Genomic DNA, 15,768 nt, shown 5'->3' on the forward strand with positions numbered 1-15,768 from the left:
GGTTGCCATTTCCTTCTCCAATGCATGAAAGTGAAAAGTGAAAGTGAAGTCTCTCAGTCGTGTCTGACTCTTCGCAACCCAGTGGACTGTAGCCTACCAGGCCCCTCTGGCCATGGGATTTTCAGAGTACTGGAGTGGGTTGCCATTTCCTTCTCCTATTGTCACCTCAAGAATTCTGTTAACGACAGCTATTCTCAGGTAATGTCCTGGGGTGGGAACTGCAGAAATATATTCCAAATACAACTGACTTTCAGGAAGCCAATTGCCAAAGGTAAGTTTTCTTCAAACCCTTTAAGGAAAACAAAACAAAACAAAACTCTAACATTCACCACAGGACAGGATGCTCAGCATTCCTAATTGCTGTAGGAATGTCAACAAAATGACAATGAGATATCAAAACCCACCAGTCACAATGGACATACTCACAAGTCTACAAACAGTATAGGGGAGAGAAGGCCTGGAGGAAAAGAATCTCTACAGTGTCTGTGGCAACAGCCAGTGTGATGGACAGTCTCTGAATGCCTGGGGGGTGGGGGGAAAAAAAAACTATCAAGGGGAACAAAGCCTAGGATTTGCATTCCCACACTGGGGCCTATATAAAACCATCAATGAAAAGGCACATGAACCCCAAGGAACACACTACTACAGCACTATATCCAATATAAGACACACAACCAGCAAAATCTCCAGCAAGAGATTAAAGCTCAAATTAGATGTGGTACATGTATACAGTGAGGTACTTCTCACTCATAAAAAGCTGCCACTGAAATTAGGGAATTATGACACTGGTAGCCACAGGGATGAACCTTGAAGGAGCATACATTAAGCATAGTCAGTCAGGCAGATGACGACTATAGTATGTGAGGTACCTTCCAGGCAAGGTACATACAAGGCAACAAATTTACAATCCAAAAAGCGATTCTGAAAATTCAAAGTCAAACAAAGGGTTCCCCCCAAAAAAGTGAAGGGCCTAGAATGAATTAGGATCTCCAGACTAACATAAACATAGAAACCTGTATCTGTAACAGATAACCCATAAGAATTATCCTCTTCCTTTCTTCCTTCCTTCTACATATACACAAAAATCTGTATTGCTACCTATACACAGAAATCTGTATCTCTGAGAGATAATCTACAATAATTATTTTGTTCCTTTCTCCACTGTATACACAGAAAAGTGCATCTGAGATAAATAATTCACAAAGACCTGATGCTTAGCACTCTGTTCAACCTTCTATGGCAAAAAGTCCAAAAAAAGGCTGTCCCATGGATAAATTGAAGAAGGAATTCGTAGGGCCTGGACCCCATCTTAGGCCTGTTCATGCTGATCATGCTCAGCCACCTTTCCAATGGACTCTGAACTCTGTGTTTAGTGCCTATGAAAACAACAACAGAAGGATAAGACCCTCTCCAGACAGGGCAATCTTGAAGATCATATTTAGGTTACTCATCGCCTAAGATAAAACATACACTAATCACCCCTTCCTCCAGAAAGGCCATAAACTTTTCTGTATCTATCGGAGTGTAACCTCAGGTTTATTGATTATTGGCTAGTTGTTTGACTGTATGGGCACATGAGCACACAGCACGTGAATGATGGGGTTGTTGGGATTGTACTTTCCCTGGTTTATGTAAGTCTCAAGGAATTTGGAGTGGTGAGTTCAGACACATACACATGGGGTATAAAAGATTTTCATAAATGCTGGTCAGGGTCCTTGGCTAAGAGGAGACTCTGCCTTGGGCCCGCCGGTGTAATAAACTGCACTCCACTGTCTGCATTGTCCTTTTGAATGAGTTTGTTTCCCGGAACGCGTGGCTACAACAAAATGATACCTGAATTGGGTGGCTAGCACAATATTGCAGATCAGTTATACTCCCTAACATCGACATAATGTTAAGGACAGAAAAGCGGTCCCTGCTCTATTATCTCCAACCTCCCTGACTTGGACTGCTCTCCCATTCCTGGAGTCTGGGCAGGCTTAGGTCCCAAGGCTGCACATGGGTGGTGTCACGCGAGCGTATGTTCCTTGGTTCTTTGTCTTGTCACAACAAAGATTTGGAGTGACGGACATTAAAGGCCCCTCGGCGTGTCACAGCTCTCAGGTCTCAGATAGACCGTGTTATAGCTCTCAGGTCTCGAACAGACCATGTTATAGCTCTTAGACAAATCAGTGTTACAGCTCAGTGTTACAGCTCTATTTTATTTAGAAGACAGCAGGAAAATCCATCTTCGAGGCATGAGGGCACGTTGATCCAAAGACACAAGGAGAAGAGCGCCCCAGTGCGCGGGAGAGAGAGAGAGAGAGCTGGCTCTGGCTCCTCTGTTTATATGTTTATCTGTCCCTGGGTCTATCCTATGTAAACTGGGCCAGCCAGGAGTGTTGTTTGTTTTACCTGAGGTCCTCACTCCGGTCCTCGGACCTTCTTTTGTTCTACTTTCACGGGCTTTTTCCTTCCTTGTCTTTTAGCCACCTCCATTTTGGACTCCTTTTCCCTATTCTACCTACCTAACATTCCCCCCTCAAGAGATGAGAGGCCCAATTCTTTGGGAATAGGGGCATCAAGGTCTTTCTGGCTACTTCCTGCTGAACTGGGATGGCGAGGGGTATTGGGCCTCCCCCTCTTGCTAATCTCAAGCCTCAGAGTCCTTATAGTGGTGTCCATCTAAGGGTGTGTGATACTTTTCGTGGTTGGCTGTAGTTTTACATCTTTGTTGAACTGGCACTGCATGTTGTAGCTGGTTGACCTGGGCAGAGACAAAACAGGTTAGACAATTCACAGTACATGGCATAATCATAAGCATCATCAATATAGCATAACAAGGACTAGTAGGGGCATTAGTCAATTTTAAATTCACATCACCAGGATGGCTCAAGTTCCTCCTTGCTCAGGGATCAGAAGATCTATCTCCTGTCTGTTTTGGAGTCATCTGCCAAGCTGTGTTGGCTCTTTAGAGTTATCCTGAGAAATCTTATCTCCAGAAACCAGATTTGGGGGGTGTTCATTAGAATGGTAGTCCTGAATAGGTATCTGAGATCTCCCAGGGGCTCACAGGTGTATTGAGTGTCCTCTTCTGTTTTCTCCCATAGCCTCACTTGTGAGTAGTAAATCCAGGAGTCATGTCCTGGTACCTTGACTGCTGTGGGGGTAGAAAGTATTACAGGGTAGGGGCCCTTCCATGCGGGCTGGAGTTGAGCCTTTGGGGACCCATCTTTCCAGACTTTAATTAGGATTTGAGTCCTTGGAGCATATAGTGGTGACTCCTTAGAATCTTTTGGGTCCTGGTTCATACTCCACAAGCGTATATCCTGTTGGAATTGCCCAATGGCCATGGTATAAGACTGGAGGGTCTGAACCTCTGGATCTAGGAAGAGGTCATTGACATAAACAAAAGGTCTCCCATATAGCATCTCATAAGGACTAAGACCAAGCTGTTCCTTAGGGGCCATGCGGGTGCAGAGGAGAGCTATCGGTAAAGCCTCCTTCCATCCCAGGGAGGTCTCCTGGGTTATCTTTTTTATCAATGACTTTAAGAATTGATTGTCTCCTAGGGCTAGGGCTACTTTTCCTGAAGATTGAGGCCTCCAGGCACAATGGAGATAATAAGTAATGCCCAATGCTTTCGAGACCCCTTGGATGATCTTAGAAGTAAATGATGTCCTATTGTCACTTTGTAATGACCTGAGCAGACCAAATCTTGGAATGATTTCATGGAGCAGTTTTTTTTTTTTTGCCACCTCCTCAGCCTTCTCAGTCCAGGTGGGAAAGCCTTCAATCCATCCTGTGAATGTATCTATCATGACTAGTAGGTATTTATACCCTTGAGAAACTGGCATCTGGGTGAAGTCCATCTGCCAGCCCTCTCCTGGGTAGGTCCCACGTCGTTGGACAGGCTGGCCCAGCTGGGGTCTTAGAGCTCCTTGGGGGTTGTTCAATTGTCAAGTGGGACAAGAGGAGACCACCTGTCTTATAGTTGTTTGGAAGCCTGTTCCTCTGAAGGACCTTTCTAGTAATCTTTGGAGGGCCTTTTACTCTAAATGAGTGGTGGCATGTAAGGAATTACCCAACTTCCATTGGAGGTTCCCAGGCAGAAAAAGGAGTCCCTTCTTTTGGAACCACCCCATATGATCTTGAAAGCCCTCGCTCTTAGCTTTAAGAGTTTCACCTTCAGTATATGTAGGAGTTTCTGGCAAATTAGTCTGTGGAACTAAGGTGGCAATCCCTATTAGGTCATGGTTCTGTAATGCTGCTCTCCTAGCTGCCTGATCAGCTGCTTGGTTCCCTCTTGCCACTTCTGTGCTCCCTTTTTGGTGTCCTTTACAGTGGGAGACTGAAACCTTGGTGGGCAGATGGACTGCCTCCAAGAGTCAAAGAATCTGATCACCATATTTGACTGGGGACCCTCGGGTGGTCAAGTGGCCCTTTCTTTCCAAATAGCAGCATGTGCATGTAGCACCAGGAAGGCATACTTGGAATCAGTGTAGATGGCTATTCTTTTTCCTTTTCCCAGCTCTAAAGCTCAAGTCAGGGCTATGAGCTCAGCTAATTGGGCTGAAGTACCTGGTGGCAGAGGCTTAGCCTCTATGGTCTCAAAATTGGAGACTACTGCATACCCGGCTCTTCTTTTTCCATCCAAGACAAAGCTGCTTCCATCAGTGTACCAGATTTTCTCAGGATTGGTCAGAGGATCTTCTGACAATCCCTCTCGGGGTTTTGTCCAGTGGTCCAAGGTTTCTAGACAAGAGTGAAAGGGGAGAGAGCCCTCGGGGGTAGGCAGGAGGATGGCTGGGTTAAGAACCTCACAAGGGGATATAGTGAGGCCTGGATTTTCCATCAGCATTACTTGATATTTGAGGATTCTTTGATCAGACATCCATAAATGGCCTCTCCCATTTAGGAGTTGTTTCATTTGGTGGCTGGTAAAAATAGTTAGTTTATCCCCAAAGGAGAGTTTTAAAGCATCTTCTATCATGATTGCAATAGCTGCAAGATTTCGAAGGCAGGGGGGCCAGCCTCCGGTAGTTGGATCAAGCTTTTTGGATAAGTAAGCTACAGGCTGGGGCTCAGATAGCAACCTTTGAGTTAACACTCCCAAGGCTATTCCCTCTCTTTTATGGACATAAAGTTGGAATGCTTTTTCTGGGTCTGGCAACCTCAAGGCAGGTGCCTGAGTTAAGGCCTGTTTTAGTGGAGCCTCTGCCTTCTTTTGAGGAGTTCCCCACATCAGTGGGATTGAATCATCTCATCCCTTTAAACTTTCATATAAGGGCTGGGCAATTAGACCATAGTTGGGTATCCAGATTCTACAATATCCAGTTAGCCCCAGGAAAGCTCACAATTGTTTTCGAGTCATGGGGGAGGGCAACTGGAGGATTCCTTGTACCCGATCAGAGGACAGCCTCCTGGACCCGTGTGTAATCTGAACTCCCAGGTAAGTGACCTTTGTCTCGACCATCTGTGCCTTAGCACGGGAGACTTTATATCCCCTTTCTGCCAAAAAGTTTAGAACCTGAATTGCATATTCTTGGGCACTTTTCTCATCTGGAGAGCAGATTAGTAGATCATCTATGTATTGTAATATTTTCCCATTAGGTCCCAGGTCCAGATCTAAGAGATCCCAGCTAAGGGCCTATCCAAACAAGTGGGGGCTATCTCTGAACCCCTGAGATAATACTTATCTGTTGGTGTTTTTCTCCTGGGGCCTCCCACTCAAAGGCAAAAAGATATTGGGATACTTTAGCCAGTGGTATGCAAAAAAATGCATCTTTGAGATCCAAGACTGTAAACCACTTGGCACTGGGTGGGATTTCTCCCAAGATTACATAGGGATTGGGTACTGTGGGATGGAGGGGACTACAGCTTCATTTATGATCCGGAGATCTTGAACCATTCGCCAGGTTCTGTCTTTTTTCTTTACTGAGAGGATTGGGGTGTTACATGGTGAACTGGTGGGGACCAATAGCCCACAAGCAAGGAATTTATTTATTAAAGGCTGTAGTCCCTTCCGAGTCTCTCTTTTGAGAGGATATTGTTTCCGGTTAGGAAACCGAGTGGGATCTCGGAGGACAATGATGACAGGTTCAGCTTGGTGGGCTCGTCCAGGAACCCCTTGGTCCCACACCTGGGGGTTAATTTTGTCTTCCCATGGTTTTTGGTCCCTCTCTATTGAAGGTGTAATGGGTTCTTCAGTAGTAACCAGGAGCTGTAGAGCTCTAGGGGCTGAAAAACTTCCCGTCACAAGGGTGGTCCCCAGTTTAGTGAATATATCTCTTCTCAGTAAGGGAGTAGGACACTCAGGGACCACCAGAAACCGGTGGGAAAATATTTGTCCATCCCAGCAACAAAGAAGTGTGTGGGTGAATCTTTTAGTAGTTGCTTTTCCTGTAGCACCCAAAATGTACAGGTTTGGGAGGAGAAGGCTCCGGAGTAGGAGATCGAGACAGAGTAGGTAGCCCCTGTGTCAACCAAGAAATTCTCGGACCTACCTGCCACATCCAGTTGCACCCTTGGCTCCAGCCCTGTGATGGTTATCTGTGACAGGCGGGCTGGCTGGAGCGGGCTGCTTCAGTCCTCTTGAACCATCATGAGGGTAGGCTTGGCGCTTGACCTTGAGGCTCTTGGGTCCCGAGGTCCCGAGTCCTGACCAATGTCCCAGTTGATGGCATTTGTGGCTGTTCTAGGAGACTTGTCATGGTTTGGACACTCTTTGGCCCAATGCCGCTCGTGTCTACAGATCAGGCATTTGTCTCGTGCCTTGTCCTTCAGGGACTCGAGGTTTTCCATAGGGCTTCCCTGGAGGGTGGCCAGCATCTGGGCATGCCTTGTCTCTTTCTTTCTCTCCCTCTCCTGGGCCTTGGCTTCCTTCTCCTGTTCTCTGTTATAAAAGGTATTGGTGGCTGTCTGGACCATCTCATCTAAAGAGGCAGCAGGGTTCTGCTGTTTTAGCTGTTGTAACTTAATTTTGATATCTGATGCACATTGGGACAGGAATTTGTCCTTTAAAAATCACCTGCCCTCGTAAGAGTCTAAGTCTAGATTGGTAAACTTTTGGAGTGCCTCTTTTGGCATTTCCAGAAAGGCAATGGGGTTCTCACTGGGCTCCTGAGTTATTGCTGAGACTGGGCACAGTCCCACAAGTAATAGACTTCCTTCTGTTTCCATGCGTGGACTTCCTTAGGGGTGAGTCTTTCTGAAGCTTATCCTACCCAGAACTGTTGCAACCTGAGAGCCAGGTGTCCTCGGGTCAGGGTGCAGATCCCCAGGCAGGCTGAGGCATGACAGCCTCCTAGAGATTGAATTCCCGGGCAGGTCGAGGCGCGATGGCCTCCTGGGACCCCTGGGACTGCTGGATCGCCGAGCAGGTTGAAGCATGACAACCTTTCGAGGACCAGATCCCTGGACAGGTCAAGGCGTGATGACCTCCTGGGACCCCCGGACTGGAGTTGGGGGTCCCCAAGATCTCCATTGTGGCCAGTATCGGGTAGGATTAAGGGACTGGATATTATAGAGTATTTCCCTCCCAAGGCCAGCTATTTTCTGATTGTCTCTCCAGAAGATTGTAGAGGCAAGTTTGTGAGTCTTGATGGGGCTCAGGAAAAGAGCATGAAACAGGAGGGAAGGGGGCAGAGCACAACCTTTGAAAGAATGACATAGCACAAGGGTATAATGTAAACCAATTAAAATCAGTTGGGTCTAAGATGACAAGTCAAATTCAAGTAAACCTTAATCTCCAATCTATAAGCCAACAGACACACCCAGAGGTGGCAGGACAGCTCCAAGGCACTATCAAAAGATGGAGGAGTGGGTGGTTCCCCAATGGCTGGGATGATCCTCTCACTCATTAGCATACAAATTCACCCCGCTCACAAAACCTAGCCAGGATGCATTCCATGGCCAGTACCCTGTGGAGTGGACGCTTCTCTCTGAATCTTAACAAGTCTACCTCTTATCTGTTGCTTTGACTCTCAATGAATTTTTGCAATGAGACCTCAGAGCCTGAGCTTTATTAGGTACCCGAAGCCATTCTGGGTTTTGGTTGGGCTCAAGTCCCGGGAGAGGGCTGAAGGACAGGAGAAAAAAGCAGTGAGAAAAATGGGAATCCCCTTCATAGCCTGCTGGAAATTTTGCTAAACATCTGACCAGTGCTCAGTTTCATTGGTCTGATCCTTGGCACAGAGAAGAGAAAGGACAGAAGAACCCCCAATGGCTTGGGTAACAGCTACTGGGACTCAGCATATAGCGCCTTTGGGACATGCTAAGGAGTAGCCTCTCCAGAGTCCCTCAATTGTGCCCCCTGCCACCAGCCTGTTCGTGGGAGGTTCGAGGAAACAAGAAATGAGATTGTAAAGGAATTAAGATTTTGTTAGGCATGTCCCTCCAGCCAAAGGAGTGAGGACCTCTTACCTTAACTGGAGGTCTTCTGGAATCTGAGACTGGGCTGCGTGACCTTTCTGCTGAGTTTGTTTTTCACTGTCCCGGTTTCCAGCATGATGGGCCTTCCCCGGCACTGGATTTTCTTCACATTCCGCCTCTACCGCAGGAGCTTCACTGAGTTGGGCTCCTGCTGTGCTTGGCCTCTTCTGTACGAGGTTGTTTCAGCCAGGTTACATCTGAGTCACTGCACCATAGAATCCCACTCCTGACACCATAGATGTCACGCGAGTGTATATTCCTCGGTTCTTTGTCTCGTCACAACAAATATTTGGAGTGACGGACATTAAAGCCCCCTTGGCGTGTCACAGCTCTCAGGTCTTGGATAGACCGTGTTATAGCTCTCAGGTCTCAAACAGACCATGTAATAGCTCTTAGACAAATCAGTGTTACAGCTCAATGTTGCAGCTCTATTTTATTTAGAAGATAGCAGGAAAATCCATCTTTGAGGGGTGAGGGCACATCGAGTGCCCCAGCACGCGGGAGAGAGAGAGACAGCTAGATTTGGCTCCTCTGTTTATATGTTTATCTCTCCCTGAGCCTGTCCTGTGTAAATCGGGCCAGCCAGGAGTGTTGTTTGTTTTACCTGAGGTCCTCACTCCGGTCCTCAGACCTTCTTTTGTTCTACTTTCATGGGCTTTTTCCTTCCTTGTCTTTTAGCCACCTCCATTTTGGACTCCTTTTCCCTATTCTACCTAACAGTGTCAACTGTCAGGCTAGATGCACTTGGTTGAGCTCCCTCTTAAACCTGTACTGTCTGATTACCTCTCTGGGACCAGAGTACCTAATGCACCTGAAGGATGGTGCCCCCACCCTCTGGCCTTAAGGACCTTGGGGGAAAGTCGCCTACCCTCAGTTCCCAGCTCTAGCCTCCTTCCTGCCAGTGCATCCTCCTCGGCACCTGAGCACCCTCAGCTGGGTGCTGTGGCCCCAGTTGGAATGCACCTGCAAATAAGGTGTGAAACTTTAGGGGTAAGAAATAGTAAGACACCAGCCCAGGCACATTCCACTCTATTTCGCAGCCAGGAAGCTGATTTTCCCTAAGGCTCTGGTTGCCCCAGTAACCAAAGCTGGTCATGAAGAATTGCTGCCGACTTGTGGACATTTCCTGCAACTACAATCTAACCACCACAGCTTACTTCAGCTCAGTTTAGTCACTCAGTCCATCTTTGGGACCCCATGGACTGCAGTATGCCAGGACATCCCCTGCTTGGGTGGCAGTTACTGGGGCACAGTGGGCTGTGGGCCTTTAGAACACACCAGAGAGTAACCCTGGCCAGCGTTCCTCAGGTGTTTCCGTCGTGGCCAGGCATGGGTTGGAAAAGAATTTCCAGATAGGAGACAGAATGAAAGAAGGATGAAGTTTATCAGAGTGGGAGACGCTGTTAGAACAGCAGGCCAGCTCAAGGGAGAACTGACGTTGAATGCGGGGTCCTGAGTCACTTTTATATGCAGGGCTCAAGGAGTGGGACAGGGGTCTCGTGGGTCATTTGCTGATTGGATGAGGCACGTATACTGGGTGGGGGAAGAGTAAGGCTAATACCTCCTCCCTGTAGGGTAGGAGGGGAGACAGGTTATACTGCTCAGGAGGACCTGAAATCCATTAATAGTTACAGCACAGGGGAGGGAAGGATGATAGGGTCTGGTTTTTCTGTCCCTGCATTCCAAGACCCTCCTTGGTTTTATAGGCTCTTTTTTCCCTCTCTTTATTTTTAAGGCCAATTCTTTGGCCCCTTTAGATACCCTGCTCATGTCTAACTATCTCCCTATTTCCCTTCTCAGGCATTTGGAAACCCAGTCTCAGGGGGAAAGGGGCGATGACCACTCTGGCTTCTTCAGACTGTACAGAGGCCTTGTGGGGCTCTGGGTTCCCTTTGCCCGCTCTTTGTCAGGGTGCATTTACAGAGGGAGATGAGAGTCCATGGAATGATAAGATGGCTTGTTTCAGCATTGTCTGGGCGTTGGCCAGGGAATATTCTTGTTGTACTACCACTTGGAGATTTGTTGTATTCTAGAAGAAACAAACTTAACAAGGAAGTTAAAAGTAGATGGGCCAAAGATTAATAGAAGTAGAAAAGCTGCTGAGCAGCGAGTCAGGAGAATCAGAACTAGACATGGGTTTGTGACATTAGTGTTTCTCTAAGTATGAGAAGATGCAAGAATTTGGGCTCAAAAATCTTCACCTGAAAGCATCTGATTACCTGAAGGCCAGTTCTCGTGGCTCAGTGCCTTATTTCTGATCTCCACCCTGAACTACTTTCAGGGGATGTTGAAGGTCAGCAGCTTGCAGTAGTCAGGATGTAATCCTTGTAGAGGCAGCTGGCAAGTGCCAACTTCCAGTCAGCAGGGTCCCTTCATAGCCACTTATTTGACCATGCTTTGGGGGCATTTCATGGCCATTGTGTCCCATGGTGCTGGGAAAGCTCATTCTCAGGTTTAATGAAGATTCCGTTGACAGGCCACTCAGTGTACAGTTATTGGATCAGGCCTTGTGAGTAGCAAAAGTCTCTGGACCATACCTATCTTACTAGCCTCTTGGTCCAGGAAAATATTCCCTCCTGTTGCTTCTTCCCATATCTAGAGTTACATTATTATAATCATTGACCTCATATGAAACTGCATATCAGCATTTTATCACAGGCTCAGTCACACATTTGGTAATGTAAGAAACAATCTTCTGAAACAAGCAACATAGAAAATAATACAGCTAGCGGTTATTAGTAAGGCCACAGGTAAGGATTATAAGTCAAGAACTTTCACTGGGTAGAGCCCAGTATATCCCAGGTCATCTGACTTTGTTTGTTAAATAGCTATGGCCTGGTGTTAATCTCCCGTTTGTACATCATGGAGCATCTGATCTTTATCCAAAGATTGGTTACTGAGATAAGCTTTAGAAACAAACTTAGAGTGTCCTTTTTAATAACTTAATTAAATCTTTTAGCAGTATAACATAACAACAAGGAACTAGCTCAGAAGTGGCCTTAGTAAACACTGCCGCTAAGTCGCTTCAGTCGTGTCCGACTCTGTGTGACCCCATAGACGGCAGCCCACCAGGCTCCCCCGTCCCTGGGGTTCTCCAGGCAAGAACACTGGAGTGGGTTGCCATTTCCTTCTCCAATGCATGAAGGTGAAAAGTGAAAGTGAAGTCGCTCAGTCGTGTCTAGCCCTCAGTGATCCCATGGACTGCAGCCTACCAGGCTCCTCCATCCATGGGATTTTCCAGGCAAGAGTACTGGAGTGGGGTGCCATTGCCTTCTCCAAAAAATGACCCTAGTCTTTATTTAAAAGGAGATATTTGCTCTCGAGAATGAGAAGGTGGTGAATTCTGACAACACTAAGTGCTAGCAAGGCTAGGACGGGGGCGGTGACTGGAATTCTCACGTTGATTTTGGGGGTGCAGATAGAACATTTTATCAGGAACATCATCTGTAGTCTCATAAATTAAGCATGTAAGTTCCATCTGATCCAGCAATTCCACTAGGTATTTATCCCGACTACATAAAAACTTGCATCCACAAAACTTGTACAAGGAGTGTTCTAGGGAGTTTTATTCAAAACAGCACCTATGGAGAGACACCCCAACAGAGATAACTAAATAAACAAATCCTGTTACATCCATACAGTGGAATGCTGTTGCTGCTGTTTAGTAGCTCAGTCGCATAGACTGTAGCCTGCCAGGCTCCTCTGTCCATACTGAATGGACAGAATACTGGAGTGGGTTACCATGACTTCCTCTGCTACCTGGTATTTTTAAAAAAACAATGTTGATAAATCTGAAAGAAATAAAATACCTAGACTCTATTCCCATGTATGTGAAGTTCTTGAGCAGGCAAAAATAATCTTCAGTGAAGCCTAGGATGAGATGCAAGGCCTGGGAGGAGCCCTGAGGTCATTTGGCTGTTGGAGTTATTGGTTGGGCAGCTGATAATAGGAACGTTTGTGTTTTTTAAACTCATCTCACTGTGCATTTAAAAGGGGCTCATTCATTTGATAGTATGCATATTGTCCCTCAAGAGAGTTTGGTTTTTTTTTCCGAAGGAGTTGGGTATCAAGGTAAAGAAGAAGCAGAATTTGAAGTAAGTTTTGACGTGATCAAAAAATACTGTGAATGTTCAAATCCATCATTCCTTTGGGTTCTTTCAGACTCTCAAGGCTCTCCTTCTGTCTTCTCTAATTAAACTTACTTGTGGGGGGCAGTAACATTTAATATAAAATTTGAATAATTTCATGTTTAGTTCTACTATTTTCAATTATTTTCACGTTGGCTTACTTGTGTGTATAGAAACAGTATGTTTCATATTATAGTTCTAAACCCATGGTATTATTAGGCTTTGTTAGGTTTTGTGAGCTTGCCTGGGTAGAAGGCAATAATCAGAGCAATACTGTCACAGATCCTAACTTTATCTAAGGCTCGGGATGTGAAGTTCTGTGTCAGGAGCCACTCTCAGGTTAGGGACACTCAGTCCATCAGATTCTCCCCGACATGGTGCCAGTCCTCTGGCAAGCCTCAGTAGCAATAGATTCAGTTTTTCTCCTACATCCAAAACCAGACCTTTAATTAGCTTTTAACATTTTTTTACCTTTTTGGATTTCATGTAATTGTCCCCAGATTTAATCTGACTCAATTTGTCAACAAGCAGACAACAAAGAATCTATTCTCAAAAACAAAGAGCCCCCCCATTTCTAGCTCCTGGCCCCTAGTGGGTCAACTCCAGCCAAGATTTGAAAGCATTTGTGGAAAAACTATGATTCAGTGTGTGCTCACTATATTATTGTTTTCCTGTTTCCTTCCCAAGTGAAACTTAGGACAAGAGCACTGTGTTGAAGATGATGAATAAAATGAAGACGCTAATTTGAGGTGGGGAAACAGTACCACTTTCTAAACTCTGAAACATTTCTCTCCTTTATTTGTGCTACTATTTATTACTTGTATCACTATTTATTGCTTGTAGCACCATCATTTTCACCAAGGACTTGCTGAGAGATTCCATTTTGCCAGGCACTGCAGCAAAGTGATGCGGGTTCCTATTTCATTTCTGCTGAAGCTGCCTCCAGTCCATTTCCCCAGTCTGCACCCTTCTCCCTCCGTGAAGCCTCCATTTCTGGAGCATGGTCCAGCCCTTCTCCCTAAATCCACGCTTATGGAGTCTCTTCCTTATACAAGGTTCATCACTGTCCTTCTTGCAGTCCGCAGAGTGGAAGTACAGGGCTTGGTGAGTGGAGTTCTTGGATTTCATCTGCCGCAAGTCCCTTGTGTAGTCAACAATCTGCACATCCATACAGGCCAGACCTGTGCCCTTGGGGCTCCCATCTAACTCCAGACTTAAGTCTTATCTGCTTTGTAGCCCCCACAGCCTGGCGGTTTCTTCTTCCTCTAAACTCCTTTGAGTCAGATTGCTTACTTATGTGACACTCTAAAACACATTTCAAACTTTGATTGTATGAGTTTTAAGGCCACTTTTGTTCCTGAGATTCTGATCGTCAGAAATGCTGGCTGTCAATTTAAAACAAAAGATTAAGTCCAGCTATATTCAGTACTGGACTCGGTATATTCAGTTCCAACTCATTCAGTACTCCTCTGAGGTTGGATTATAAAGAAAAGCACCAAAGAATTGATGCTTTTGAACTGCGGTGTTGCAGAAGGATCTTGCGAGTCCCTTGGACTTCAAGGAGATCAAGCCAGTTGATTCTAAAGGAAATCAGTCCTGAATATTCATTGGAAGGACTGATGCTGAAGCTGAAACTCTAATACTTTGGCCACCTGATGCAAAGACCTAACTCATTTGAAAAGACCCTGATGCTGGGAAAGATTGAGGACAGAAGAAGGGGACGACAGAGGATGAGATGGTTGTATTGCTTCACCTACTGGATGGACATGAGTTTGAGCAAGCTCTGGGAGTTGGAGATGGACAGGGAAGCATGGCTTGCTGCAGTCCATAAGGTCGCAAAGAGTCAGACACTACTGAGGGACTGAACTGAACTCTTCTGAGGCGTTGCTCTGGGTTGCCATAGAAGAAGGCAGGCAGAAGACACAGTCTGTTCCCTCACAGAGCCTGTTAGTAGTGAGGCCAGGTCTCAGCCCCACAATCCAACGTCTCTTGGTGCTCTAATCCCTTGATCAATGCCATGTCTAACACCTCCTTGAGGGTTCAGCTACCTGGTTTGGGGTGAGACAGTTGAGCCTGGATAGAATCACTGACACTTTAGCTAGGTCTGCACAGACCTGGAAAATCCCATGGACGGAGGAGCCTGGTAGGCTGTAGTCCATAGGGTCGCACAGAGTCGGACATTACTGAAGCGACTTAGCAGCAGCAGCAGCACAGACCTGGAGACCTTGTGATGTTTGGAGGCCTAGAGCCTAGTTGCTCGTGTGCACAAGGACCACTAGGCACCTTTTTACAGTCACGATTCCGAGCCTCCCCCGGCTACCTATGCGCCCCAGGTTCCCCACGCCCTGCCATCCCCCAGCTCTGCGTTCCCACATCCACACAGCCCTTGTCAGCTGTCAGCCACCTGTTTCCGGTCAATCCTTGGGCTTCACTGAGGTGTTTTGGAAGCTTGTCATCCTTTCTCGTTGTCCAGTTGTGAATAGCCCCTTTCCGTGCTTCGCCTGTTTGCATCGAACAAAACTAACTTGGTGATTCATTTGGTGATGAATTTGGAAGCAGGCTGAGAAGGAGGGGTTATAGGGGACCTCGGCCAAGGGCTTGGCCCCTCATGGGGACCAAGAGGCCTAGCCTGAGCCTTGGGTCTCTCTGCTCCAGGGCGGCTCCCCAGATTCCTACCCGGTACCCTGACCTCCTGTGCTCATGTTTGTTTTGTGGCAGAAAAGCAGTTTTGGGGTTCTGGTAGGAAGACATGTTCTGGGTGCATAGCCTAGTTAAAGAGACGCTCCTGTGCCAAGTCGTCCGATGGTCCTGACAGCGGCAGGGCTGGAGGCCGCCTGGAGGGATTTGGAGACAACTGGGGAAGGTCTGGCGGCTGAGGGGCTTCCCAGAGGCTCAGGGGTAAAGAACTCGTCTGCCATTGCAGGAGAGGCAAGAGACCCAGATTCGATCCCTGGGTCGGGAAGATCCCCTGGAGAAGGAAACAGCAACTCACTCCAGTATCCTTGCCTGGAGAATCCCCATAGACTCCAGAGGAGCCTGGCGGGCTACAGTCCATGGGGTCACGAAGAGCCGCACACGACTGAGCGAGCACACCGCTGCTGAGGCGCCGGGGGTGGAGGCCCAGGCACCGGTGTTTGGTCTCCTGTGTTCATGTCTATGTTTGATTGTCTTAACTGTTGAGAATTGGCTGCTGGGTTATTGGTGATAAAAAATGGCCCCAGATACTGGT

The sequence above is a fragment of the Capra hircus genome, chromosome 5, assembly GCF_001704415.2.
Source record: "Capra hircus breed San Clemente chromosome 5, ASM170441v1, whole genome shotgun sequence".
In the NCBI taxonomy this organism is placed as follows: Eukaryota; Metazoa; Chordata; class Mammalia; order Artiodactyla; family Bovidae; genus Capra; species Capra hircus.